General features: G+C 55.2%; 1 protein-coding gene and 1 long non-coding RNA gene across 2 annotated transcripts in view; one reads left to right on the forward strand and one right to left on the reverse strand.

The window, feature by feature from the left end:
- The window catches only part of LOC135405247 (zinc finger protein 493-like), a 292184-nt gene that overhangs the window by 231417 nt on the left and 33491 nt on the right, over window positions 1–27276 (reverse strand). The window lies entirely within an intron of this gene.
- On the forward strand, window positions 25494–26267 carry LOC135405608 (uncharacterized). Its single transcript, XR_010425836.1, has 3 exons — window positions 25494–25587; window positions 25915–25974; window positions 26061–26267. It is a non-coding gene; the product is annotated as an uncharacterized LOC135405608 (long non-coding RNA).

The following is a 27276-nucleotide window of genomic DNA, read 5'->3' on the forward strand; positions in this document are numbered from 1 at the left end:
TCCCTGGCAGTGCTCAAGGCCTGGTTGGATCCTGTTGGATGGGGTTTTGAGCAACTAGGTCTTGTGGAAGGTATCCCTGCCCATGGCAGGGGGCTTGGAACAGCTGTAATAACCAGTAGAACGCTACAGAACAGCCCGTGTTGTAAATGAAGCTGTGTTCTATGAATAGTAAATATCTGAATGTAACTTCTTTAAATGAGTGTGAATGAGCTGAGAGGTTGGTACAATGGATTTAGGTCTGGAATTCAAAACTATGAATCCAGGCTTGGTTGCATTTGTGTTGCTGTCATTTGGGGATGTCAGCTTTAGATCTTGGTGCCTTCAGCAGCATCTTCAAATCTTGCTGTCAGTCAGGGACTGATTTTCAGTCTTTAATTTTTTACGCATTCCCTTGCCTCATGCTGCAGTTGGGAATGTTCATTCTCTCAGGAAGGAGGTGATGTGAATTCCCTCCTGCAGGGCTGAGGTGACCCTCGGTTACTGTTGAGGGACAGGCTGTGCAGGAGCTGCTGATGAAACACTGCCCAGGAGTTAGTGGGCCAGCAAGGGTGTCCTGCTGCACAGAAGAACTTAGTGCTGCATGTAAATACCAGAAGTGGAGTTTAAGTTTCAAAATACGGGATCTGTGTAAATAAAAGTATCTCAACAAATTGATAGCATTTCCTATCAAATGTGTGTAGGGAGTAAAGCTGTCATTTTTACTTAGAAATTATGGCATCAGCACGTTCAAACTTCTCAGGTGTTGGCTTTCCAGACTTGCACAGTTACCTACCGTTACTTGATTTTCCCCTTAACTTTCCTGAGAATTTGGCAGCCAAACCATTTGTAGATCAACTTCTTTATTTTTGCATAATGGTGCACAATCATACTCTCTGCCTGGGAAAAACAAAGTAAATGACTTCCAGATTTAAAATGAAATGTCTGTGCTTGTATGAAAGAATTCTTTTTGTTCTACATAAACAAAGTTTGACAGCTCGACAGGACTGAAAGCAGAATCTTGGCCTTTTAGTTCTTAAACTGGTAAATTTTACAAGTTTTGAACTTGTAAATGTAATAATTACAGAGCATCAACAGGAAGGCCTAACAATGTTCCCTGTCTTCTGTAAAGTGTTAATGCTTTGGAGCAAATAGTGAGGCTCTGAAACCAGAGCTGTTCCCGGGATACTCTGATATCCCACTGGGTAGGGCAAGAGTTGTTGCTCTGGGCCCGTGAGCTCTTGAGGTTGTGTTGCTGGTTGATTGTTTTGGTCCTCTCTCCTCTTGAACAGGAACCATGCCCAAGAAAGGAGGGAAGCATGCTGAAATGGGAAAAGAAACACAGGCACAGTGTAAACGAGCAAAGCTGGAAGCAGCTTGTTCTCCCTCAGTCCTGAGTTTTGAGAACCCAGACAGCCTCTTCGGGAGCTTGATCTCCCCCATCAAAGAAGAGGTGTTTTTCAAGGAGTACTGGGAGCAAAAGCCACTGCTCGTCCAGAGCAATGATCCCCTGGTGGCTGCTTACTGCCTGTCCCTGTTCCAGCTGTCAGACTTGAAGGAGCTGTGCAGCCAGGGCCTGCACTATGGGCGAGATGTGAATATCTGCAGTGTGTGAATGGAAAGAAGAAGGTTTTAAATAAAGAAGGCAAAGTGAATTACATGCAGCTGAAGAAGGATTTTGACCAGAAAAAGGCAACAATACAGTTTCATCAGCCTCAGAGATTTAAGGTGGGATTGTTTCACTGGATATAATTGATGCTGGCTTAATAATGTGGTGTGTTTTGTTTGAGTTGCACTAGACATGGCTTCATCTCTGTCCCCAGGGCAAGTGGTTGACATTGATGACCTGCTGAAATCTTTACATGAGCTGTATTAAAACACAGTTTATACTTTTGCACTGTCCATCATGTTTCACTGCTCTGCAGTAAGAACAAAATCTGATTCATGCTATAATATGTATAATAATATATTCTTTTTAAAATTTTGCTCTGTCACATAAAAGTTTGGAAAAAACCCCAAATGCACATAATTGATGATTAGGCATCTGTGCTTAAATTATCCCTTCTGCCCCACTGTTTCCTTGTGCAAACTTTGTGGCTTTTGAGCCACTTCCCTTTAATGGAGGGTAAGGTGTGAAACCATGTGAAATATTTCCAGTGTTCTTGCCAGTGAATTGCACCGTGGAAAGGTACCAGCCCATTTTAGCTGAGTGTTCTCAGTCCTTGAGTTTGAGAATGAGACAGTGGTGCTGCACAGTTGTGTAAAGGACTTGGATTCTTGGAGGTGCTTTGATTCAGGTAGTCTTGAAGGTGTCAACACAATTTAATTGTGAGGTGGACCCAAATAAGATCCCAAATACAAGCTGAGTCCCAGGTATAGTGTTCCTGGCTGCTGTCAGCTTTAATGGCCAAGCTGCACTTGTGTGGATCTGGTACTTGGCACGTTCTGCTGTTTCCCTTCGGTGCCTTGTCTGTCACATGTGGGGTGTGGATGAGTCAAGTTTGATTTTGAATATTCCCAAATGATTGGAGTAACTGGTGAAAGGTCTCTAACCTTTGTATGTTCTCTCTGGTGAGAGAATGCAGGTCCTGCATGTGCTTCTTGTCTTATGGTGTTTTGCTGTTTGTGGGATTATTTTCCTCTGTTCAGCCTTGTCTGTCTGGTTGTGCAGCCTAAAGATGGCACAGGGAAGAGAACAAACCCAGGTTGGGGCACCAGACTTTTTGGCTTAGCAATGACTCTCATGGCAGATCCCCTTTGCATCTCCAGTGCTCTCCTTCAGGAGAAACACTGGTACAGAGCACCTTCCTTCCCAGCCTCTGTGTCCCTGATGTGATCATTCTTCCCAAGCCATGGGGAGGGTGTGGGCTGGGCTTGGCTGAGCTCTTCAGCAAGTAACAGCATCTTTTTTTTTTTACAGGAGGAGCTGTGGAAGATTCAGGAGAAGCTGGAGTGCTCCTTTGGGTCTCTGATGGGGTCCAATGTTTACATCACTGCCCAGGGATCCCAGGGCCTTCCTCCTCACTATGATGATGTTGAGGTAGGACAGCACAACCTTGCCTGTGAAACTGTGCATGGGCTTTTGCTGATGGCAGTGTTTGCTGTTGTGTGTGTGCTTCTAACCCTCCCCCCACTAAACATTATAGGAAAATGTTTTTTTTTATTTGTGTTTCCTTGTAGTCGTTTTTCTTACATATTTTTGCTGAAAATTTACTAATAGTAATATCTAATCATAATATCATGTAAACTGGGTTTTCCAGACCTGGTATTTCCATTAGATAAAAAGAGAAGTTTGTTTTCACAGCTGCAGAAGCTTTCTAGCACCTGTTTTTTCATTTTCACTTCATTCAGGCCCCAAGAATTTACAAGTCCTTTTTCCTTTACTAAGTACTTGCTCTTTCTTCAGCTGGACTGTAGCAGCAGACTGGTTGTGCTTGTTGGTCCTGCTGTTTTTAAGAAGTTACTGATATGATGAATTCCTGTGGTCCAAATGCATTTTAAATCAGCTTCTAAAAGAAACATACAAATATACACTGCGTTATAAAGAAAAAAATTGGACTATCCCACTTAAACCAAATCAAAAAATCCAATCCTTATATGTATATTTTGCTTTTTAATATTTTCATTTCCATTCAATACACCTGGAGTTTCATTTTCCTTATGCTTGTTATTCAGCAGCCTCACATCCAGCATTTCTAACTCATGCCATCTACCCCCATTGGGCACCCTATAGAGGTTTCTGATGCTCTGTTGGGGATAAGCCTCTTTCACCTGAAATTTTGGCTATTTCTGTGGCAGATGTTCCTTTTGGGTTAGTTCTCTAGCACTTACTTAAGTGACTGGAGAGAAACAGGGCTTTCCAAATGCCTGCCTTAGGATAAAACAGATCCCACTTCACAACTCCTCTGTCTGTTGTCTCTAAATAGAGACAAAAAAAATTAGTTCAAATTTAAATTTCTCTGAATTGTAGCTATCTAAAAATTAATGTGAAAGGAATTACTTCCTTATGGGTTTGGATTTATGGTCTTTTGCAGGTGTTTATCCTTCAGCTGGAAGGCGAGAAACACTGGCGGCTCCATAAACCAAGGGTGCCTTTAGCTCGGGAATATGATGTGGAATCAGAAGATAGGATTGGGAATCCCACACGTGAGTTCATATTAAAGGTATGAGAATTTCATTGCCTTAGGTGGTCTGGGCTGTGATTGCCAGAAAAGTTAAAAGTGGTCCATTTCTTGAAGGCAGTGATTGTGGCTGTGAAACTGAGGGGAGGGTTTGCACACTGCGAGCACGAGAAATTTGGGTGATAGTTGTCTGTATCCTTTTTTAAAGGTATCCTTTGCTTCTAGTATTTAAATAATGGGCCAAAACCCCCAGTTATTTCTGTAAATTGACTAGTACTCTCCAGGTTGGGCACCCTGACTCCTAGGTCATGTTTGTGGAGTTGTGTGCAGAAAAAACACTGGGTTTGTGTATGGTTATAAAACATTTTTATGCTTTTACGTGCTGCCTGTAATCCCTCAGGCTAATCCTTCTGTGCACTGAGACTTACTGCTGCACTGAACATTGTCACTGTTCTGGTGAATGAGATTTAAATATTTATCCTTGGCTGATAAAGAAAAGCATGAACCAAACCCCACATAAACTTGCTGTATTAATTGCTCTTCCTTTTTCCAAACGTGAAATTGAAGTGTTTGGTTGGTGGTTGATTTTTGGAATAAAAGGAACATTTCATGAAGATTACTGAGTGTCAGCAGGGAATCTGGTGCTTGTCCTGTTCTGTTTGACCTGCTTTTGAAGTGTTACTTGTCCAGCTGGTGGTGCTGCTCCATGTTGGAATCCTCAGGAGTTTCTCTGCCTTTTGGCCTGTTATGGAGCCTCTCTCTGCTCTTCTCAGTGTGCAGAGCTGCATTTGGGTGTAGGTGTTTGAGGAATAGTGTGACATGTTGGATGGTGTAGGTGTTTTAGGAATAGTGTGACCCATTGGGTGGGATGCTGACATCATGAGCTGTGTTGTTTGACAGAGGGGAATATTCAATCATCATCGTGTACTGGGTGATGCAAAGTCTAGTAAATTACAGTTCCCTTTTTCATTTCTGGAATATTTTGGACCAGACTTCAGTGCCTTTCATTTTTATGGAATAATGATGGGCTTAAAAGTTATCCAAGTTTTTAATTTATTTTTCTTCTGTTTGCTGTTGTTCCCTTCCTGTGACCCATTTCTTCTGGGTGGCTGGTGTCAAAGTTTGGTTGTCTCTTTGTGGCTGCCTCTGAGAGGGATGCTGTTGTTTGACTCTATTTTCTCCCTAAACATCTTTCTAGAATATTTCCTTTCTCCATCTTTCAGATGAAGAGAATTCAGAATACTCTTGGTTGGTGTAGTCCCCACTCTGGTAAGGAAGGCAGTTTTCTTTGACTGTGCTGTCCAACTCTATAGGTGTTTACAGGACAAGCCATAAGTAAACTTTTATTTCCTTCTTGGAGGCAATTTTATGTGCTTTACACCTTTCTTGTCTTGACTTTCCTTATCTAGTTTTTTTTCAGTGTGGAGTTTTAATTTACACAGGTGAGAAGAAAGATAGGGAGGAGGAGGAGGAAGGTCGTACCTGTTTTTTAAGTGCTTTAACTGAAAATCTCAGACAACAGTATTGTAACAGATTACCATTTTATAGAATATTTGGCTTTTCTCGTGGAATACTAGCCTTTTCTTTTGATGTGATCTGACCAAATCCCCATTTCACTGCTCCTCTGCCAGCCCACTGTGTTGCCAGCAGGTCCATCTCAGCTGCTTCTTTGTCCTCTTCCTGCAGCTCAGTGGGAGTCTGTGTGTTCTGTAATGTTAAAAAGCTTGTTTCACGTTTTCAGCAAATATTGACAGCAGGTTGGAAAGTTTAAGGTTCTGAACTTCTGGCTTAGTGTTCTTTATGTTATTAAAGTGTACATTGCAGGACTGCTCCATTTTGTGATTCTAAAGGATATATATTGTCAGACTGTCTGCTCAGAGAGTATTTTCTCTGACTGCAGTAAGGTTTGACCTGGTGCCCTAAATATATCAATTTTCTTGCAGCCAGGTGACTTCCTGTACTTCCCAAGAGGGACCATCCACCAAGCTGACACTCCTCTTGGGACCTCCCATTCCACACACGTGACCATCAGTACCTACCAAAACAAGTAATTGTTCTTTATCTTTTGTTTTGTGTGGCTTTCCTCTGCCAAGTGATGTGTGTGAGTAGTACAGACCTGGGATGTGGTGAAGTTTTGGGGCTTGGGGGAAGGAGGGGAGCAAGAAGACTGTTGTTGTTTGAAGCAGCCTGTTTGAGAGGTTTTCATGCAGCAAGCTTGATTGCTTTTTAATTGCTTATTTTATTATTTACCAGCTGTAGGCTTTAATGTGGAAAATGCTACAACTGCAAACTCACTTCTGTATTTAAAAAAATCTCTCATCAGTGGCTGAAGTTACTGTTCATTTCATAGCTCAGATAAAGAGTCATGAGTTACTCCTTTCATCACGTTTTCTCCTGTATTTGATAGTCACCTGCACTAATCTTCTGACAGATTTGCTGCCAATTCTTCCTTGCAAACATTTTCTGCTTATCTGTGTTTTTTTTTATCTCCTACCCCATGTATGCAAGTCAGATTTCCTATGACACACTCCCAGTCCTTGTGCCCACACTGTTATCACACAGGGAAATGTTCTTGCCAACCTAATCAGCCTCCCAGATGGTGGGTTTGGAGCCATTGGTCTGAGTTAGGAATTAGGAAGGGCAGAACAAGTTTGGGCATATTCTAGAAAACTGTGAGATGAATCTCTAACCACCAGCTGTGCCATTCTGGAAGCCAGGATGGGCTGGTAACTCTTCATCTGGCCACTCCTGCAACATGGAGAGAGGGTTAAGAGGAAGCTGCTCAAAGGTGTCAGTGTTCTTAAAAGTTGGGTTCAGATTATTTCAATTTACACATGTGTTCTTTTATTCAGAAGGTAAAAAAAAACTAACCCCAAAGAACCGGAGAGGGAAAGGAAAAGCTGCTCTTCTTCCAAGGTTAAAAAGTGGAGTCATGCCCCGTTAAGGCTGTTGGTAATGAAGTGCTGACATCCTGCCTCTGCACCTCCTGTCAGCAAGTGCAGGGAAAACAAGCAGGAGTCCTGGTGCAGGCTGGTGTTCTGACTTGTAGATAGAAGTATGATCTGGAAGCATTTCCTTGGCAAATTGAAGAGAAATCCTTGAAAGCAGCTGTGGAGGAAGTGCTGGTGGAGGTGGCACTTCCAGGTATTTTCAGGTTTGTCTGGGCCAGATCCCAGCAGGAGAGAAGTGTGCACATGCGGGATAAGCAGGGCAGTTTGGAAAAGCAGTCCCTTCACAGCCCGGCTCCCCCCAGCCCCCTTTGGGGGTGACCCCCCGCCCCTCGCGCTCCCTTTGGGGTCCCCCCCGCTCTTTCCCCCCCGCCGCTTTCCCGCCGTGCCCGCCCCGCTCACCCGACAGGGCGGGGCCGGCAGGGACGGGGCGGGGACGGGCCGAGCGCTGATTGGCTGCGGCGGGGGCTCGAGAGGCGGGGCGTGCGCAGAGCGCCATGTTGTCTGCGGGGCAGCGGTAGCGGTGGAGGTGCGGCTGCGCTCGGAGAGCGCGATTCTGGGGATCCGCTCGGGGCTGCGGGGAGCGCGGCTGTGGGTGGAAAGGCTGGAGGGCTCGGGAGGGTTTAGCCGAGGGGTTCGGGGGTTCCCGAGGGTCAGAGCGCGGGGCTTGGAACCCGCGTGGGGGGGGGGGGCGGGGCTGTCCCAGCGCCCTGGCTGGACTGCGCAGGCGCGCCGGCGTTACCCGCCGGCATGACCCGCGACCCGCCATTACCCCTCCTGCCACAGCGCCCCCTGCCGGCCCGGCGGACCGACCCCAGGGAAAGGGGATCCCAATGCCCCCCCCGAACCCCAGAGACCCCCAACACGCAGCACACAGAGACCCCAAAGGGACTGGGGCCCGGGGGTCCCCTAAAGCCCAGCAGTGGGGTTCAGGGGATCTCCCAGCCCCCAGGGAAGGAGTCGTGGGGGTGCCCCCCAAAGTCCGGGGGGGAGATGTACCGCATCCGTGTAAGGGGCTCCCAGTGCCCCTCAGTACGGCCCAGTAACCCCCTCAAAGACCAGCCAGTGTGTCCCAGTGACCTCCCACTGCCCCCCAGGATGGCCAAGTGATGTTCCAGTGAGCACCCAGTAACCCCCAGTATGGCCCAGTAACCTGCCAGTGTCTCTCCCTGTGTTCTGGTAATCCCCCAGTAACTCCCCAGTCCCTCCCAGTGCCCTCCCAGGATCCCTCAGTAACCCTCTAGTCCCTCCCAGTGCCCTCTGGTTCCCCCCAGTGTGTCCCAGTATCCTCCAGTAATACCCCAGTGCCCCCCAAAGCCCCCCGACTGTCCCCAACGTGTCCCCAGATGCCCTTGTCCTTTCTGTGAGCATGTGGGGGGGCATTTTTGGGGTCAAAGGGTCCAGGGTGGGCTCCTGGGGTGAGATGGAGGGTTGGGGACATCAGGGATGGGGCTTGGGGCCAGTGGAATTGGGGGTGTCAAGGGGGGAATAATGGCAATGGGGAGGCCCTGGGGACATTGGAGACACCAGGCTTGTCTTGGAGTGTCAAGGGGGGGAATTAGGAACACCAAGAGGGTCTTGAGGACACTGGGGAGGTCTCAGGACTCAGCTGCTCATGGTGCAGCCCCTCCTCTCCCCCCCAGGCCCCATTAACCCCCCAAATATCCCCTACCTCCCATTTTCCCTTTAATCCCCTCCCCACACAGATCCTTTTGACCCCCCAATGCCTCTAAGACCTCTTTTAACTTCCCTAAATGCACCTAAAGCCCCCCTAAACCCCCTAAATCCCCATCCCACCCCTCCATATCCCCCCAAATCTCCCGCAGCCCCCCCATCAAATCCCTTCCAACCCCCCCAAAGAGGGATCACCCAGCACCCTGGGACAGGAGCACAGTGGACTGTATTGGGGGCACTGGGCTGTACTGGGAGGGCACTGGGGGGGGCTCAGATGTCCCAGGACAATGTGGCCCAAGTCCAGGAGAGATCTGGGGAGCAGTGAGGAGGTACTGGTCTGTACTGGTCTGTTCTGGTATGTCCTGGTTTGTACCCTCAATCCCCAAAGCCCCTCCCCAGCTCCCCTGGACCATCCTGGACCTCAAAGCCCCCCAGACCCCCCCAGGCCCCTGAGTTGGTCCTGCTGCCCCTTGAGCATCTGCAGCTCCTGCAGAACCAGGCATTTCATCAGCAAATGTGCAGCTGACACCAAGCTGGGGGTGTGTTGATGTGCTGGAAGGCAGGAGGGCTCTGCAGAGGGACCTGGCCCAGCTGGATCCATGGGCTGATTGCAAGGGGATGAGGTTCCAGCAGGCCAAGGGCCAGGTCCTGCCCTTTGGCCACAAGAAGCCCCGTCAGCCCCCCGGGCTGGGGCCAGAGTGTCTGGAGAGCAGGCAGGCAGAAAGGGAGCTGGGAGTGTGGATGGACAGGCAGCTGAACAGGAGGCAGAGTGTGGCCAGGTGGCCAAGAGGACCAATGGATGGTGTCCTGTGTGAGGAAGAGTGTGTCAGCAGGAGCAGGGAAGTGATTGTTGGGCTGGAGTGAGCGCTGGTGAGGCCACCCCTGGAGTGCTGTGTCCAGCTCTGGGCCCCTGAGTTGAGGAAGGCCCTGGAGGGGCTGGAGCAGGTGCAGAGAAGAGCAGCGAGGCTGGGGAAGGGAGTGGAGCACAAGTGGTGTGAGGAGAGGCTGAGGGAGCTGGGGGTGTTGAGGCTGGAGAAGAGGAGGCTCAGGGGAGACCTCCTGACTGTCTGCAAGTCCCTGCCAGGAGGTTGTAGCCAGGTGGGGGTGGGGCTGTTCTGCCTGGAAGCAGCAGTAGGACAAGAGGGCTGGGTCTTGAGCTGTGCCAGGGGAGGTTTAGGTTGGATATTAGGAAGCAATTTTTTGCTGAGAGAGTCATCAGAATGGGCTGGGCAGGGAGGGGGTGGAGTGAGCATCCCTGGAGGTGTTGAAGGTGAGAGTGGATGTGGCATCAGTGCCATGGTCTGGGAAGCACGGCAGGGTTGGATCCAGGGTTGGACTTGATGGCCCCAGAGGTCTTTTCCAACGTGGCTGATTCTGTGATTCTGTGATTGCCATTCCTATGGCAGCACATGCTTGAGGCTCTATCCCCAGGGTGATAGAGATGTCTGTCCATATCTGTCTCCAAGGTTAGTCTGTAAATGTGTGGTGTTAGAAAAGCAGGCTGAGTTCTGGGCTGGTTGTAGAAGGAGAAAGAAGCCCAGAGGCCAGTGCAAGCAGGCAGCCCTCAGCTTGCACATGATGTCCCCTCCCTGCAGGTTCCTGTCCTTGAGCCCAGGCCCTGAGGTGAGGCTGAGAAGTGGCGCGGAGGTCAGCCCAGAGCTGTCCCTGAGGTGAGGCTGAGAATAAGTGCAAGGCAGAGGTGCTGCTGAGGAAGGAGAGCCCTGTGGTGGGGAAGACACAAAGCTGTGAATGTCCATCCCCGAGCAGGTTCTGTGTCCATCCCCTGTGTGCCAGGTGAGCTGGGGCTTTGCTGCAGAGCTGCGGGCGCTGATTTGAGCGTCTCCAAGTGCTGAGATGGTGGGCACCCAGGAACACAAACTGTGCCTGGCCACGGAGCCTGCAAGGAGGAGCAGAGACAGCGGTGGCAGTGTGGGGGTCCAGGTTTTCCCTGTGCCTTCCCCTGCAGGCCCTGGCTGTCTCTGCTGGGCCCCTGTCCATAATCCCCTTAGGTCCCTGCACACCTGCTCTCCAGAGCTTGACTCACTGCAGACTTTGCAGGGAAATCTGTGCTGGCAGCTGCATCCTGAGCTTAAGGGCAGTTTGTATCCCTGAGTGCTGATCCAGCCTTGGGACCCAAGGGATCCTCTGCCATTCCATCCATGCAGCAGGAGTCACCCTCCTGCCCTTGACTCCCTGCAGAGGAACTAGTGCCATCTCTCTGTTTGGGAGAAGCCAGATGCTGCCCCTGGGCCATCAGAAGTGGTGCTGAAGCCTCTTTCAGCCCAACCCTGGTGCAGTTTTCTCATCCCCTCACCGAGTGCCCGCTCTTCCAGCCAGCACTGACCAACCAGGGCGTTTGGCACACGTGGTTTGGTGGTTTGGAGAAACAGCCCTGGGCTGGCAGGGGGCCAGAGAACCTTGAGGAACAGCCCTGGAGAGTTTTAAGTTACACTACAGTAATACAGCTTTTGATTAACATATAGCAACTCAATCAAGTCCCCATGAAATGACCTCACTTCCCTCATCCTCCCAATTAAACACCTTTTTCTGAGCTGAATCTTCATATTTTGGAGTATTTTTTGGCTGAATCTTAACTTTTTGCAGTTTAGGGGGAGGGGTTCATCCTTCTGTTTCGGAGGGGTTTTTTGCCTGAATCTGGGTGGTTTGGGTTTTTCTGGGTTGAATCTTGGTGTTTTGGAGGTTTTTATGGACACAGGATGCCCGGTGAGTTCTAGAGATGGACTTGGGCAGGAGGAACCCCCAAGCCAACGCGCTCAGCCCTTGTTTTCCCCCCCATCAGGATTTGTCCTTCCCAAAGCTTGGGCGGATGGAGGAGGAGGCTGCGAGGAAGAGGAAGATGCCTTGGGCCCCCCAGGCAGGTGAGGAGGCAGTCAGTGTCCCTCTGGGCGGGTGTTGTGCTGGCTCTGTCAGCTGAGCATGGCCCCGGCTGCAGGACAACCCCGCTGGCGCCGCCGTCCTGCCGGGGCCGGAGTTGGGGGGATGTCCTTGGCCTTCCCTGTGGGCCGGAGGCAAATCCCTTCCCTGTCCTTCTTGCTTCCTGCCCCAGGCCCCGAGCTGAGGACGGAGAGCTCGGAGGACAAATCCCCCCGTGAGACCCTGGTGGGAGAGGCCGTTTTGAAGGGCTCCCCGGCGCAGGAAGGCAGCGGGGAGGAAAAGGGCCGGAGATCCCCCCACAGGAGGGGCTCCAAAGCCAGCCTAGGGTGCTCTGAGGAGGAAAGAACCAGCCTGTGCCGGGAAGGCAACTGGAGCTTGAGGCAGAGCTCTGAGCTGGTGGTCCCTGGTCAGCCTCCCAGCAGGGAGAAGCCATTCAGGTGCTTGCTATGTGAGAAGAGCTTCAGGAAGAGCACAAACCTGATCCGACACCAGCACATCCACACTGGGGAACGGCCCTACACGTGTAGGGAATGTGGGAAGAGCTTCAGGCAGAGTTCCAACCTGATCCAACACCAGCACATCCACACTGGGGAACGGCCTTACACATGTGGGGAATGTGGGAAGAGTTTCAGTGACAGGGCCAACCTATGCAGACACCAGCGCATCCACACCAGGGAACGGCCCTACAAGTGCTTGGAATGTGGGAAGAGCTTTCAGCGCAGCTCAACTCTCCTCGTGCATGAGCGGACGCACACAGATGAGAGGCCCTTCCGCTGCTCTGACTGCGGGAAAGGCTTTAAGCAGAACTCCCACCTTGTCACACACCAGCACATCCACACTGGGGAGAGGCCCTACAAGTGTGGGGAGTGTGGGAAGAGCTTCACCCAGAGCTCTAACTTGACCAGACACCAACGGACCCATCAGTAAGGGAAGCCCTGTGACTGCCCCGACTGCGGGAAGAGCTTTGGCCGCTGCTTCCACCCCGAATGAAGCCCCTGATGTTGAGGCAACCCCTGGAGTCCAGTGGCTGTCAGTCCATCCCTTTTGACCACAAAGGGCCAGTCCCCTTTCCCAGGGGCAGTTTCTTCCAACAGATCCCTTCTTGGGGGTGTGTGTGTCGAGATTCCTGCCTTGGCTGGGGACTCCTCAAGGTCCCTCCTGGAGGTTGAGAGCAGAGATCTCTTCATGGGCGTTGGTCTGGGGGAGTTCCATCCATCTCTAATTAAGAATTCTTGCGTTTGTGCCAGCTTGAGTAGAATTGCTTCAACAATTGCTTTAGTGTAGAGCACTGTCCTATCTTATCCTGTATCAGGAGTAGTTTTAGTGTTTATATTGTGCACTAAATAATTCTGATAAAGATGTAGTGTCTGATCATTTGTAACCCTAAATAATTAATTTCTAACAATAGATCTGATTTGCCATCTTGAAAATCTGGGGGACAAAAGTGGTTCAGTCACACCTTTGTAATTCCTCTAAACTGAAAGTGTTGGCATAATCCAAGGCTGAGATTGGATCCAGCAGCCTCCAGCACCCCACAGTAAGTTGGGAGCTCAGTGGGGACACCTCCCTTTGCCAACCCCCCTGTGCCCGAAGACCCTCATGAAAGCATCGGAACCACCAGGCCACCCCTCCTTTTCCACTTTCTCCCTTTTTCTTCCACTTTTTCATGATTACCTCAATTCCCAGCCCTCCTAAATCAGTTTCGGAGTCCCAACCTCCACTTTTTGCCCCCTCTCTCTCATGTCTTCCACATCATCACCCCACTCCCCAGCCCCCTCATGCTCAGTTTTGGAGTCCCACCATCCCCTTTCCCCATTCTTCTGACCCACCCATTTCCCATCAGAGCCCCTCAGACCCCTCTTCCCTCCACTTTTGGGGTGTCCCACTCCCCTCCCATTCAGTTTGGGGTCCCACCACCTCTTTATCCCATCTGACACCCCTTTTCCCACCAACCTCCCCCTTCCCACCCACCCCCCGCTCACCCGAGAGCTCCTTGCCCGCAGCTGGGGGGGCTCCCAGCACCACCAGTGCCCAGAGAAGTCCCCCCAGAAAAGGGGTTGGGTGGGGTCCTTGGTGGGCTTTGAGTGGGTTTGAGGGTCCTTGGGGGGCTATGTGGAGGTTTTGGGTGAGCTGGGTGCTTTCTTGAGGGGCAGGTGCCCTCTCAAAGCCCCTCCAGAGCAAGCTGACATTGGGGGAATACAGGGGGGTCCCAATTCCCCATCGATCCTGGGGCCAATTCTGCCCCCCACAAACTTGGCTCCACCTCTTGGGTTTTCACCAAGCTCCTCCCCCAGTACCCCCGAATAACCAGGACTGGGGAGAACTGGGAAGCTTTACTGGGATCACTGGGAGCAGCCGGGTGGAGGCAGAGTGGCAGCAGGGGAGGGGGGGACACACGACCCCCCCAAAATCCTCACAGGGACAGGAGGGGTCCAGGCTGGGCCCGAGGCCCCGGGGAGGGGCTGCGGCCGCCGCCGGCTCAGGAGCTCTGTGGGGAGAGAAAAGGGGGTGACACCGGGGTGGGGGGTCCCCGGGGGGGCACAGACGCTCTGGGGGGACACACGACCCCCTGGGACCCCCCTCACCTTCTGGCGCAGGTAGAAGCCGAGCCCCAGCGCCAGGGAGACGAAGGCCAAGAGGAAGCCCCCGGCCCCTCCTTGGCAGCAATTGCTCAGGCTGATGGAGCCCGGCAGGGCCGGGGCCGCCGGCGGTGTCCGATCCCGGCAGGAAGCGGGGAGGGCCCGGCGGGGTCTGATAGAAATAAATCAAGGCAGATCTCTCTCTCACCCTCTGGGCAGTGACCATCAAGAGCTGTCCCTGCTTCACAGCAGACGCTCCACACACTTCAACAGTCTGTGGAAGAATCTGCTCTATGAAAGTTGGCCCTGGGCTTTTATGCTTATCCAGTGATGGATCTCCAGTCACATATTCCCAGGCCAGTGAGCAGCTGATCTGTCAAACTCTGCTTCCAAAAGCAGGATGTGTGTTGGAAGGCTGGGGAACCAGGTTGGGTTTGGCACAATTCAGCAGTAAACCAACCCCTTGGCACCAGCAGCAACTCACACAGAGAGTTTGCAGTGCTTGCATTTTCCCATCAGATTCTTTTCCAGGCAGAACAGGGGTCTGTTACCACCTGCCCCAGAAAGGGAAGGGTAACCAGGTTCTTATTAATAAATCCCTTGGGGTGGATTAGAGTGAAACAACACTGAATAATTGGTGTTTGAAAACATATATATGCAGGGTTTATTTTAGAACAATTTTGTTTCAAAGGTAAGCAGGTATGTTGCCATTTTGGGTGTTATCATCTCTATCTCTCATCTACAGCAATATGGCATAAAGAGAACCTTTAGGGAAAATGCATAAGGGAAAGGCAGGATAAGGGTAAGGGAGAGTAAAGGAAAGCAAAGCTGAGAGTGGAAAGATGTCTATAGTCACTGCCCACGGGGTCCAGCAATGGAACTTGGGAGTTGCAGCTCCAGTGTCTGTGAGTTGAAGTGGTGACCTTGATCCGTTGGGGGTGGGGGAGGGAAGCCCCCACACTCCAAGAAGTTATGAGTTATTATATCCATGGATGGTGTCCCGGGCTGTGCCTTGAGCCTCCAAGGTCTGCTGGGCCTGCACAGAGTTCCCGTGAGGGGCCTGGTGAACACGTCTCTTCTCGCCTTTTCAGGGCTTGACACCTTCAGCAGCACTGGCAGGGGGGATGGGTCCAGCTGCCTCTTCCCAGCCTGCAAAAGTGCCCTGGCAATCCTAGAATGCATAAATCATTGTGGGAGTTTGAGACCCTCACAAATCCAATTTCCAAGTCCAAGCCCCCCCCCAGTTTGTTTCAGTGTGAGAGGGTTTTCAGACAAAACACAGCTCAGTATGGGGGGAAAGGAATTATATTACAGTTTATTACTTACACAAATAAATACTATAATACATTATATACAAAATTCTAACTATCTCTCCTATGGAAAAGCAATATATTTACATTAGATCAAATCCCTCCTTTCCCTCCAATAAAAGTTCTGAAGGGAAGATGAAAAGACCCTTTCCACTTTCAGGGCAGCAGTGTCTCTCCTCTTAAAGGCAGCAGTCGCAGTTGGATTTGTCGTAGCTGGAAAATCTCTCTCTCTCTCCATTACAACACAGGGGTCTTCTCTCACCCCTCGGCCCTTCGGCTCCAGCTGAAGGTCTCTCTCCCGTGGACTGCAAAAGCAGGGACAAGGCTCACCTCTCCACAGTCATATCACAGGGGTACTGGGCACCCCTGACACTCCCTTCCTCAGGGGATTCAAGTTCCTCCTGAGTCAGAACGTTTAGGGCTTTCAGTTCAGTTTTTGCCCCAAGCGTTCCAGCAGAGCTCCTTTGCTCCGTCTCAAACTGTCAGCATGGCGAAGGGGGGCAGGAAGGCCTCTTCCCCCCTCCACATTCCTCCTGGCTGTCCTGGTCCAGCTCCAGGACATCTCTGAGCTTCTCAGCTTTTCTCTCTCTCTCTCTCTCTAGTTGCTGCTGCATTTCAGGACTCCCTTCAAGTGGAAGTCCACCCCCTCCTTCCAAGAGGGGTCTCAAAGGGTTTGGAGAAATAAAGCCAGGCTCACCCCAAACAGTCTCTGCTGAGCCTGGTGCTCTGTCTCTCCGTCGGGCATCTCTGTGTCTCTCAGCTTGGCTCTGTGCCACCTCGTTCCTGCTGACTGTCTTCTTGGCTCTCAGCCACAGATCTCTGTTCGGTGCTGTCTCTGCCGCCGCTCCTGCTGCCCACTCACAGTGGAGAAAAACTCCCTCGGCTCTTGGCCACAGTACTCAGCCCAGTTTAACACTGTTCCGAGTTTCTACAGCCCCAGCCAGGGGGCTGGGGGGTCTTGGCCCCCAGCAGGGCTCCCTGGCCCCCCTCTCTCCTCGTGGTCTCAGACCATGGCTGCTGCTCTTGTTTCAGCTACGTAATCTCTTCTTTTCTGGCCTGTTGTGATATGTTTAATTTTGCAGGGGTGCTGATTGGGTCAACACCAAGAATACCACCTCCTGGGGTTAACCACTTTCCAACTCCAGGGGAAAACCCTTTTTAACCCATGACAGTCATGAACCATTTCAGTCTCTGACTCCTCACCTTGGCCAGTCAGTTCTTGGGAACAGCCCCGGCAGCGCAGCCCCCAAGGGCACACGATGTGCTGCTGTGCTGGAGAGGACCCTCCTCAGCCTGGGCAGCAGGGCTGCAGGGGGGGATTCCCTGACCCTCCCCAGATGGGCCCTTCCTGCCCAACAGCTCCTGCTCCAAAGGGCTCCCACGCACCCTGGGCCACTTGTCCCACTTGGGCACTGGAGCTGCCCCAGGGCATCTCTGGGCAGTGGCCAGCTCTGGGACTGCTCTGGCAAGTCATGGCCTGAAGCCACGAGTGTGGAATTTAGGAAAAGTTGAAATCTCTGCAGAACAGAACTCTTGGTGACTGCTGAAGGCTTCATGAACAGCACTGCCACATCTTTTCTTTTTTTTAAATTCATCAATTTTTTGTAGGCGAACACCAGGACTATGAGACTTGGAAAGAGCAGCTTTAGACACGGGCCCGCTGCAGCAGCAACTTCCGGGATCGAGCAAAGTAGAAAAACAACGGCCACTTGAGTTATTTATTGTAGGGGGCCCGGGGGTCAGCCATGATGTTGCCTGAAAGCTGGGACTGCTCAGGGCTGGAGCGTGGCCCCAGCACAGCCTCTCCCAGAGAAGGACAGGGCAGAGGGGCTCTGGGGTGTGGGCAGCGAGGGCCAGCTGGGCTGGCAGGCAGCTCCGGGCACCTCTGGGGCTGTCAGAGAGGGGCTGTTCCAGGGCCCTTTGGGCTTCTGGGGGCTTCTTTGGTCTGATTGTGTAGAAGAGACACAGAACTGAGGCAAGAGCAGCAGGACTACAGCTCCTGGCCCCTCAGATGGACCAATGCGGCCGCTCAGCTGGGCTGTGCCAGCAGATGACAGCTCCCAGCATGCTGAGGAGCCTGATCCTTCCAGCTGGATCCCTGGGGTAGTTTAGTCTAGGCCTTCCTTGGTGAATCCAAGGAATCTCCCTGGGTGCCATCCTCCCCCCTTCATCCCTAACCCCCCCTCAAGTCTCTGCCAGCCTGGCAGGGCCACTCAGCCACCCCTGGGGCAGCTCAGGGTGCCGCGCAGGGGCCTGGGGTGCGGCGAAGGCCTTGGGAGGGCTCCTGAGCGGCCCGGTGCTGGAAGAGCTGTTGAGTGGGGAAAAACTCTTGCTGGTCAGTGGGAGAAAGAGAAGATGCAACAAAAGCCATGATTTCAGTTAAGCTTGAGCAAATGTTATGCATTTAATGTGACTGAAGTGCTCTGAGGCCAGGCTCTGCAGTGTGGGGACAGGAAAGGGATGTCCTGGGGGCACGCAGGGCTGTCTGAACATGGAGCTTCTTGAGATGTCCCGAGGAGACACGAGAGCAAAGTGGGGCCTGGAGACACTCTGAGGGCAGCTGGGCGCCCAGGGCTGAGGCAGGCCTGTGTCCCCAGGGACACCCTGCCTGTTCCTGCCTGCGTGGTGGCTCCCTGGGACCCGTTGCTGGGGGCAGGTGCCATGTCAACAAGCACTGGGACCTGTGGCTAGTGGCCAGCAGCGTGTCACAGAGGGGCCCTTTGTGACACCCACTGCAGCAGGTGAGCTCAGCGCTGCCGTGGCCCACGGTGGGTCAGTGTCCGTCAGGACGGCGACCGGACAGGAGAGGAGTGCGGCGCTGGCGAGAAGCCCCCGACTGCAGTCCACATCTTGTCCACGACCCTTGGTGGCCCCGTGGGAACGTGGAGTTTGGCTGCGGCGCTTTGCCAAAGCGTTTTTGCCTGAGGCATTTGGGCCGAGGTCTTTTGGCCGAGGCGCTTTGCCTGAGGCACTTTGCCTTGGCCTTTGGGCTGAGGTCTTTTGCCTTGGCCTTTTGGCTGAGGCCTTTTGCCTTGGCCTTTGGGCTGAGGCACTTTGCCTTGGCCTTTGGGCTGAGGCACTTTGCCTTGGCCTTTTGGCTGAGGTGCTTTGCCTTCGCCTTTTGGCTGAGGCCTTTTGCTGAGGCCTTTTGGCTGAGGCACTTTGCCTTGGCCTTTGGGCTGAGGACTTTGCCTTGGTTTTTTGGCTGAGGCACTTTGCCTTGGCCTTTTGGCTGAGGCCTTTTGCTGAGGCCTTTTGCCTGAGGCACTTTGCCTGAGGCTATTTGGCCGCAGCATTTTTCCCGAGGGTGTTCGACTCCACCATTCGGACGCCCTCCGTAGGCAGGCTCCCCTGTGTTCTTTGATTCACAGGATGGAGAAGAGACCCCCCGCCTGCCCCAGGCAGGCCTGGATGGAAGACAGCTCTTCCCAGGAGAGCCGCTCTCCAGGTCTGCAGCTTCCGTCCTCCTACGAGGTGACCACCATGCAGCCCCTCAAGCTCGGTGAGTGAGGGGCCCTGTGGGGCTGGGCAGGGCTGGGCCCCACCAGCACACCCTGTAGCACACTGGGATCCCACTTTCCTGGCCAGCTGACAATGAGGGTCCTGGGGGTCAGCCATGATGTTGCCTGAAAGCTGGGACTGCTCAGGGCTGGAGCGTGGCCCCAGCACAGCCTCTCCCAAAGAAGGACAGGGCAGAGGGGCTCTGGGCTGTGGGCAGCGAGGGTCAGCTGGGCTGGCAGGAGGCAGCCATGCTGTGGGAGCCTGGGCCTTTCCTGCCTGTCTGCCATTGCTTTCCTCAGCCCGGGGCACTGGGGCTTTCCCAGGCATGGCAGCTCCACTGCTGGGCACCCTCCAGCCAGGAGCTGCAAGGGAAGGCCGTGCCAAGGCAGTGGGCAGAGAGCTGGGTGGAGGGCAGATATCCTTTGCTCCCTCCTCTCGCTGGACCCTCTGCAGCTCTCCCTGCTCCTTCCCCCCTTAGATGCCAGCTGGTTGCCCATCTACAAGGAGGAGCAGGAAGCTGTTGATTCCATCCTGGCCTTTGTCACCAGCCCCAACAAGGTAACTGTGGCCAGCTGGAGGGCGGCTGTGCTGCTGTCTGCTGGCAGGGGCTGTGCTGCCGGGCTGCTGGAGGGGTGCTGGCAGGGCAGGGCTGCTTCTCCTGCAGGGCACTGCACCCCCTGTGCTGTGGTCCTGCTGGCTGTGTCCGCCCACTCACAATCCGTGTTTGTGTCTCTGTCCCCTGGCTGGCAGGAGGAGAGAGACAAGGCCACATTTCTCCGGAGCATCTCCGTGCTGTGCAGAAGCGCCTTGAACCATGGCCTGACCCAGGGCCTGGATTTGTTCTGCGACACGTACCAGCTGGGAGAGAACATCAAGGTGAGGGCACTCTGGGCAATGTGGCGAAGGGAGCAAAGCCCCCTGGCACAGGCAGCCTGTGTGGACAGCGCTTGGGCGGGTCAGGGACTGGAGGCCCTGGGTGCTGGCAGCTGCCAACAGGTGCCATCCTGGTTGTGCTCTGCAGGCGCTGCTGGAAGAAGAGCCAAGGGACCAGCTGTGCACAGACCTTCGGCATCTTTCCATGCTGGCTCTGGAGAAATTGAGGTACCTGCCCATCCGTCATGAGCCCCCTGGCCCAGAGGTCCAATGCCACCCGCACGAGTTGTCGAGGGGCTGCTCCCAGCACCCGTGTGCAACCCGTGTCCTGCCCTCTCCCTGCAGCTTGGTGGACACAGCGCTGGAGGGCAAAGCCAAAAGTCTCCTCCGTGCGTGTTTCTCAAGTGTCTTCTGGCTGCCTGCAGAGAAGGAAATGCCAAAAGGGGACCTTGCCCTCTACATCAAGGTAAGTGCTGGCTGAGCTCCAGGGGCCTCCAGCCCCTCTGGCCTGCTCCCTGGCTACCCCATGGTGCCACAGGAGCAGGGATCCCAGGCAGGGCAGGGTCTTTCCCACCCTCATGCCTCTGTCCTTTTCCCATGGGCCTGGCCGCATCCCGTGCCACAGGCTGCTCTGCCCTCTAAGACTGTCTATGCCCATGTCTCTTCAGGGAAGTGTGGGCATCCTCCTCCTCCTCCTGTGGCACAGGGGGTTCAGATGGCTCTCCTGGGGCTGGGAGGAACAGCAGAATGACTGCCACTGCTCTCTGTGTTCCTTGCAGACCCTGAACTCCATGGACAGCATGCTGAGGACAGTGGTGCTCAGCTTTCCTGCCTCTCGAGTCAGCGAGGAGCTGCAGGGCATCTTGGAGGTCTGGCACAAGCAAAAAGGGGGGGTTCCCAGGGCTGTTCCTCAGCCTGGAGGGGAGGGTTTGCCCACTGCTGGCTGAGTGGTGCCCAGAGCAGTGCTGAACAGGCAGAGTGCCCTGCAGGGAGGGTGCCCACCTCCTGTGGGGAAGCAGGGGCAGGCCCCAGGCTCTTGTGGAGCACAGGGGCTGCAGAGGGTGGCACCTGCCCTCCTCCTTGGCCATGAGGTTGGCTCTGGGCCTGTGTGCCCGACCTGGGTGGGAATCCAGGGGCAGACACCCCACTGCAGACTTTGCTGGAGGGGAGAGGAACCCTTGAGGGATGGGGCAAGCGTGGCCCAGCAGTGGAGCTGTGCTGCTGGTGTTGGAGTCTGCTCCCAGGGCTCACCCGCTGCTTCTCTTGTCCCAGCTGCTGCTGGACTTCACCAGATGCGAGAGAGAGGCTGTGAGGGAGAGGGCCATGGCAAGGATCGATGTGCTGGCCCGTGTGCTGTCCGACTATTCCACTCTGCAGGTAAGGACCAGGCCCCCTCCAGCCAGGCCCTGCCCCCATCCCTGCTGCTCTCCATGCCAGGGCTGCTGCCCACATGGCTGCTCTGAGAGACGGGGACGCAGGGCTCTGCAAAGCCTGGTCTCTCCAGGAATCCAGCCCTGGGCAGACTCTCGGGAGGGGGGCTTTGGCACCACCTTTGTGCCCTCAGCCCTTCTGCTCATGCCTCCCTCATCCAGGCCAATGCCAACGTCAGAAGAGGCACTGCTGGACCTGTCTGCTCTGGGGAGATCCAGCTCCCACTCCTAGGAAAGCTGCTGGGGCGTCTCATCCTTTTCCGGTTCTCCGAGGAGCAGACAAGCTGTGCAGCTTTCCATGCTCTTTTTGCCCTGGCTGAGTTCATCTGTAAGTAAAAAAGGCAGAGCAGTGCTGGGCTTCATCTGCTCTATCTCCTGATAGATCTGCTTCCTGACCTCCTTTGCCCCTCCCAGCTGCTTCCCAGAGCTTCCCAGCTGCCCCTTTGCTGCAGAGGCTGCGTGCTCTGCTCAAGGCCAGGATCTGTTTGCTGCTGCTCTCCTTCCTCCCCTTGCTTTCAGGATCTTGCAGCCCACTGGTTTGTGGGCCCCACAGGCAAAGCCCCTCTTGACTTCCCTGTCCCAAAGCCATGTCTTCCCTGGTGGGGAAGAGCAGATCCCCCACCCTGGCTGGTCCCTCCAGTGCCTGTAGCAAGAAGCTGTTCCTGATGCCCTCATGAAATCCTGGGCTGCTCCTGTCCTGCCCCCTTGCCAGCAGATGCCAGGGAGGTTTGGTGAGCTTGCTGGCAAAGCTACTCTGCCTTCCTGACTCTTGTGTGTTTGTCCCGATGTTTAGTCGAATCCAGGCTAAAGGACAGAGCAGACCAAGTCCACTGGGAAGCCGTGACCACCTCCGCGCTGTGTTCTCTGAGCGCCAGGGACTGTGCCAAGGTAAGGAGCTGCACCCTTGCTGGGACTCCTGTCCGTGGCACCAGCAGGGCACTGGTGTGAGCCAAAGGACCCCGCAGCAGTGGGGCTGGCGTGCCCTCAGCTCCCTGGGGAGAGGGTTCACGCCGTCCTTGAGCAGGGACAGCACGAGGGCTGCACTCCAGTGGCCCAGCAGCAGCTTTAGCCCCAGCAGGAGCTCCAGTGCTCCTGGCCACCAGCAAGTCCCTGGTTCTCAGTGGGGCCAGCAGCCTGTGCCCATGAGCCCTCCTCCCCCAGCAGGAGGGCACTCTCTGCTCATCCTCTGCCATGCAGGGACTGCAGGCACTTCTCCCAGCTTTGCTGTGGGCACTGCTGTCAGCAGTGGTGGGCACATCCGGCCAGGGCCCCTCAAGCTGCTCAGCCAAGCAGCACCATCAGGGCACTCAGCACAACATCTCTTCCTTCCTTGCTGCCATAGACCTTTGGAAAATACCTGCAGTCCCACGAGAGGACGGATGTCATCCTCGTGGCCATCGAGGCGTTGGGAGATGCCAGCATCCTCGACCAGCAGGTGCCCAGCAGCCTGCTGGATGTGGCCTTGGAAGACCCGGACGTCTGGCTGACGGACGTAAGTGGCCTGTGGCTGCATTGTCGTGCCCTTCAGCCCTCTTGGGCCTTGTTCCTCCCTGCATCCCTCCCTCCCAAGCACAGGTGACTTGGGCCCCCCCAAGCCACCTCAAGGCAGCAGAGAGGAATGGGAAGGGCAACTGAGCACATGGCTGCACTCCGGGGGCAGTGCCATCCTCACCTGTATCCCCTGCAGGCGCCCAAGATAGTCAGCAGCATCCTTGAGAGCCTGCCATACTGCAGCACACAGGCAGCGTGGGAGAAAGCGGAGTCACTGCTTCGCCTGATGACCAACCTGTACCCCACCACAGTGGTCATCCTCCTGTGCAAGGCGGCTCTTCAAGGAGACAGGTACTGGCCCTGATGGCCTTGAGGGTGGGCTTGTTCCCTGTGGGGAGAGGGACCCCAAGACTCTCTGGCTGCCAGAGCCAAGGAATGCTGCGGGACAGCCTGCAGAGTCAGGCCCTCCATCCCCCCACGCTTTCCAGCCCTGCTGGCTGGTCTGGCTTTACAGCAGCCAAAGCTGGCCCAGCCAGCCCAGAGCCAGCACGGTGCTCCAGCCCCACAGGGAACACGCCCTCAGCCCCGTCCTGCCCACGCTGGCAGGGCCCCCAGGGACGTGCAGCCAGGGCTCCAAGGGGTGGGTTCTGGGGGGCTGCTCCAGGCCACAGCACTGTGGCTGAGGCAGCCCTGCTGACAGTGCTCTGCCTTCCAGCACTGCGCCGGAGCTGTGGGAGCTGATGTCCTCCATGCCGGAGACACTGTCCAAGATCTTGGAGGACTTTGCCAACCTGCTGCACAGACAATGCTTCCACTGCTCTGCAGAAGGCCCCCGCACCCAGCCCATGGCTGTGAGTGACCACCAAAGGCCCTGGTCCCCTCCCACCAGCCTTGCAGGCTCTGCTGGCCCCTCACAGCTCTGTTTGCTCCTGCAGTCATCCTCCAGGAAGGCTGAGTGGGAGGATTTGGCTGACGAGCCCGACATCGAGAGCCACCAGGGCTGTCCAAACGAGAGGACGGCCAGGCTGCTGCTGGAAGGGCTCATTGGGCTGTCACAGAGAGCCGAGATGGTGAGCAGGGCGGTGTCAGGGGCAGCCCTGTTGGCAAATGGGGGCTGGGGCTGTGTGGAAAGCAGTGGTTTGGCCTGGCCTGGGACTCAGAACGTGGGGTGACTGCTCCAAACACCCTCCCTGCCATGGTGGGGCCTGGGGTGGCTGCCTGGGAGCTTTTCAGGCACGGCCCTCTTCACCCAATGGACATTCTCTTCTCTCTACAGGCAAGAAACATCGAACTCTTCCTGCCGGGCATGATGAAGATCCTGCAAGCTGGCAGCGAAGATGCCCAGATGAAGACCCTGCTGGCCTTGCAAAACGTTCTGCGTCAGCTGAAGAAGACCAAGGCCAGCTTCATCGCTGTGCAGCTTGTGGGGAGGCTCCTGCCCCTCTTTGACTCGGTAAGGCTGAGGTGGAGCCTGAGCCCCTCAGATGGGCGCTGGACAATGACAGCTGCCCTGCAGCCCAGCCCTGCGAGCAGCACTTGGAGCCAGCTCCACTCCCCTGGGCTCTCCTGGGATGGCTTCTGGGCTGTTCAGTCCAGTGCTGCTTCTTCTGGAATGTGAGACCACAGCCGCTGCCCTCCCCGCAGCCATGATCACGGCCCTCTGCACTGTGGGCAGGGAGCTGCTGTTTGCAAAACTCCCTTTTCCTGCTTCCTGCCAGGAGTGCAGCGAGCTGCGAGAGCTGTCCATCCGCATGCTCACGGAGCTGCTGCAGTTGGTGGTCGGCAGGGATGAGAAGAGGATGAGGAAGGAGGTGTGGCGAGCACTGGTACCTCTCCTCTTCCGCATGAGCGACCAGGTCCCCAGCGTGGCCAAGGTACAGCGCTGAAGGCTGAGCCCTGACACACAGAGGGCTGGGCTGACACCCCCCAGGGCTCTTGGGCATCGGGGCAAGGGCAGCTGGCAGCGGGCAGCGCTTCCCCAGCACAGCCCGTGGGAAGGTCCATGCGGAGCCAGTGCCAGCAGGGCCGGAGAAGCTGGCATGGCCCTGTGCAACACCAACCCTGCCTGCTCCTGCAGGGCACGGCAGCAGCCCGTGGCCACCACGGCCTGAGCAGGGGCATCCCCACAGGCTGTGTCGGAGGCCAGGCCTTTGAGCCTTCACGCCTATCCCCCAGGGCTGTCCCCAAAGGCTCCCAGACATTTGGGCTAGGGCATGTCCCAGCTTCCTAAAGGCAGGATCCCCCAGGAACAGAGCCAAGATGTCTCCTTGCCCAGGCCCCCGGGCCATCCCTGAGCTCATGCTGTCCTGCAGGCCTCCAGGGAAGCCCTTCTTGCTGCCGCAGAGCTGCTGAAGTGGAAGACGCTCAAGCACCTGCTGCAGAGAGAGCGGCTGTGGGAGCTTGGAGCGTGCTTGGTAAGGACAAGCTGAGGGGCCCGGGCTGGGGGAAGGCTGCCCTCATCCCATGTCTGGGCTGGGGGCTCTGCAGCTGGGCAGAGCCTGGAGCTGCATCCCTGTTGCTGCCCACAAGAACAGAGCCCCAGGGGCTCTTCTGCTGGCCCCTGTCCCTTCCCTGTAGCCAGCAGGAGGGGAGGCCTCTCTGTCCCAGGGGGTGCTGGCGGGAGGCACTGCTCCAGCCAACTGCCCCAGTGACAGCCCTGGAGAGACATGCCTTGTTCTCTCTGCAGCTTCAGAAGAGCAGGAGCAGGGCTGAAGACTTCATCCACCAGAGCCTGCCCTACCTGCAGGACCCTCAGGCCAACGTGCGCCTGGCGGCCGTCAGGTTCATCGGTGAGTGCCAGCCCCTGCGGTGCCTCTGGGGCAGCCTGGCCCCTGTGCCACTGCTGCCCCAGCAACGAGGGGCAGTCCTGGGGCTACCCCAGCAACGAGGGGCAGTCCTGGGGCTGCCCCAGCCCCGGCCACCCCGGGCAGGGCCTTGCCTCCCTCTGCCAGCCCTGCCCACGTAGCGGGGCTTGGTGGCCGCCTTGCTCAGTCCCACTGCCCTGAGCTTCTGGGGGCTCCTAGGCTCAGCCCTGCTGAGGGGGAGGAGGGTAGGACTGGGGGCCCTGCTGCTGGGAGCAGGCTGGGGAGCAGGGGCTAATGGAGCTCTGTGCCCAGGACTCATCACACGGCGCCTGAGGGAGCAGACCACAGAGAGTCAGGCTGACATCCTGAGCGGTGAGTGGGGAGCGCGGTCTGTGGGGAATCCAGAGGCTCTCTGCAGATGTGGGGTTTGATCTGGGCTCTGTTTCTTTCCCTCACAGCACTTCAGCCCTTGGAGAATGACTGGGACATCTCTGTCAGCTCCCTGGCAGCTCGGACAACCTCCATTCTGAGGAGTCCTTGCGTGCAGCAAAGACCAAGAGGCCTCCTGCGAGCACTGCGCTGCTGCTGGCCGTGAGCCCGGCAGAGGTGCAGCTTGCCTTGGCTAAAGGACTGGGGCTGAATAAAGCTGCAACAACGTGCCCAAAGTCCTGGTGTCCTTCAGCTGTGTGGTGCTGAGTGTGCCGAGCTGACCCTGTCCTTCCTGGGCTGTCCTGCAGGCAGCGGGACGCTCCCCCCTCAGCACCCCTGGCCCCAGGCTTGTGGGACAAGCTGAGCCCTGGCTGGGGCTTTCCCCGGGAGAAGCCGCCTTGGCTAAAGGACAAGCTGCTGCCCGAGCCTTCTCACCCCATTTCAGGGTCACTGCCAATGTCACCCTGCCCTCTGCTGGTGTGAAGCTATCCCCCTTGTCCTGTCACTCCAGGCCCTCATCCAAAATCCCTCCCCAGCTCCCTTGGAGCCTCTTTTAGGCACTGGAAGGGGCTGGAAGGTCACCCCAAAACCTTCTCCAGCCTGGGCAGCCACAGTTCTCCCTGTGTCCCCACACGGTGCCCCACTCTGTGACCCCTGTGTCCTCCCAGGCCCAGCACCCCAGGAGGTGGCACAGCAGCAAGCCCTGTGCTGCAGCCGTGTGTTGGTTTGGACCTGGCTTCCTGCCAAGTCCCTGAGACCCAGCGAAAAAGCTTACTTCTCAGAGAGAAAAAAAAACCAAATAGCAGAGCTAGAGCAAAAATATAGATGTACATATAGCACAGTTATAGCCAGTAAGAATACTCATCATGGCTGGGCCTCGCAAATGAAGATTTGGGGAGGGCACTACCCAAATTTGTTGCAAGAGCGTTGGTGACTGAAAAGGCCAATACGAGATAGACATGTCCGGTTACAAAAGGTACAGCAGAAAGACTCCTTAGGTGGTATATTCTGCAAGGCAAGATTCTTTCTGCCTTGTCTTTTCTCCTCAAGGGTGATCCTGCGTGCGTTCTCAAAAGCATCAGCAGTGTTATAGATGGTGTGTTTCCAGGCCTCCCGACTGGAGGTCAGAGTAGACCAGTGATGGTGATCAATATGGCCAAGGCTGAGATGTTGTTTCAGGGAGTCCTTGTATCTTCTCTTTGGGGCTCCTCTCTTGTGGCAGCCGGTGGCAAGTTCACCATAGAG

Source organism: Pseudopipra pipra, chromosome W (genome assembly GCF_036250125.1).
Source record: "Pseudopipra pipra isolate bDixPip1 chromosome W, bDixPip1.hap1, whole genome shotgun sequence".
Lineage (NCBI taxonomy): Eukaryota > Metazoa > Chordata > Aves > Passeriformes > Pipridae > Pseudopipra > Pseudopipra pipra.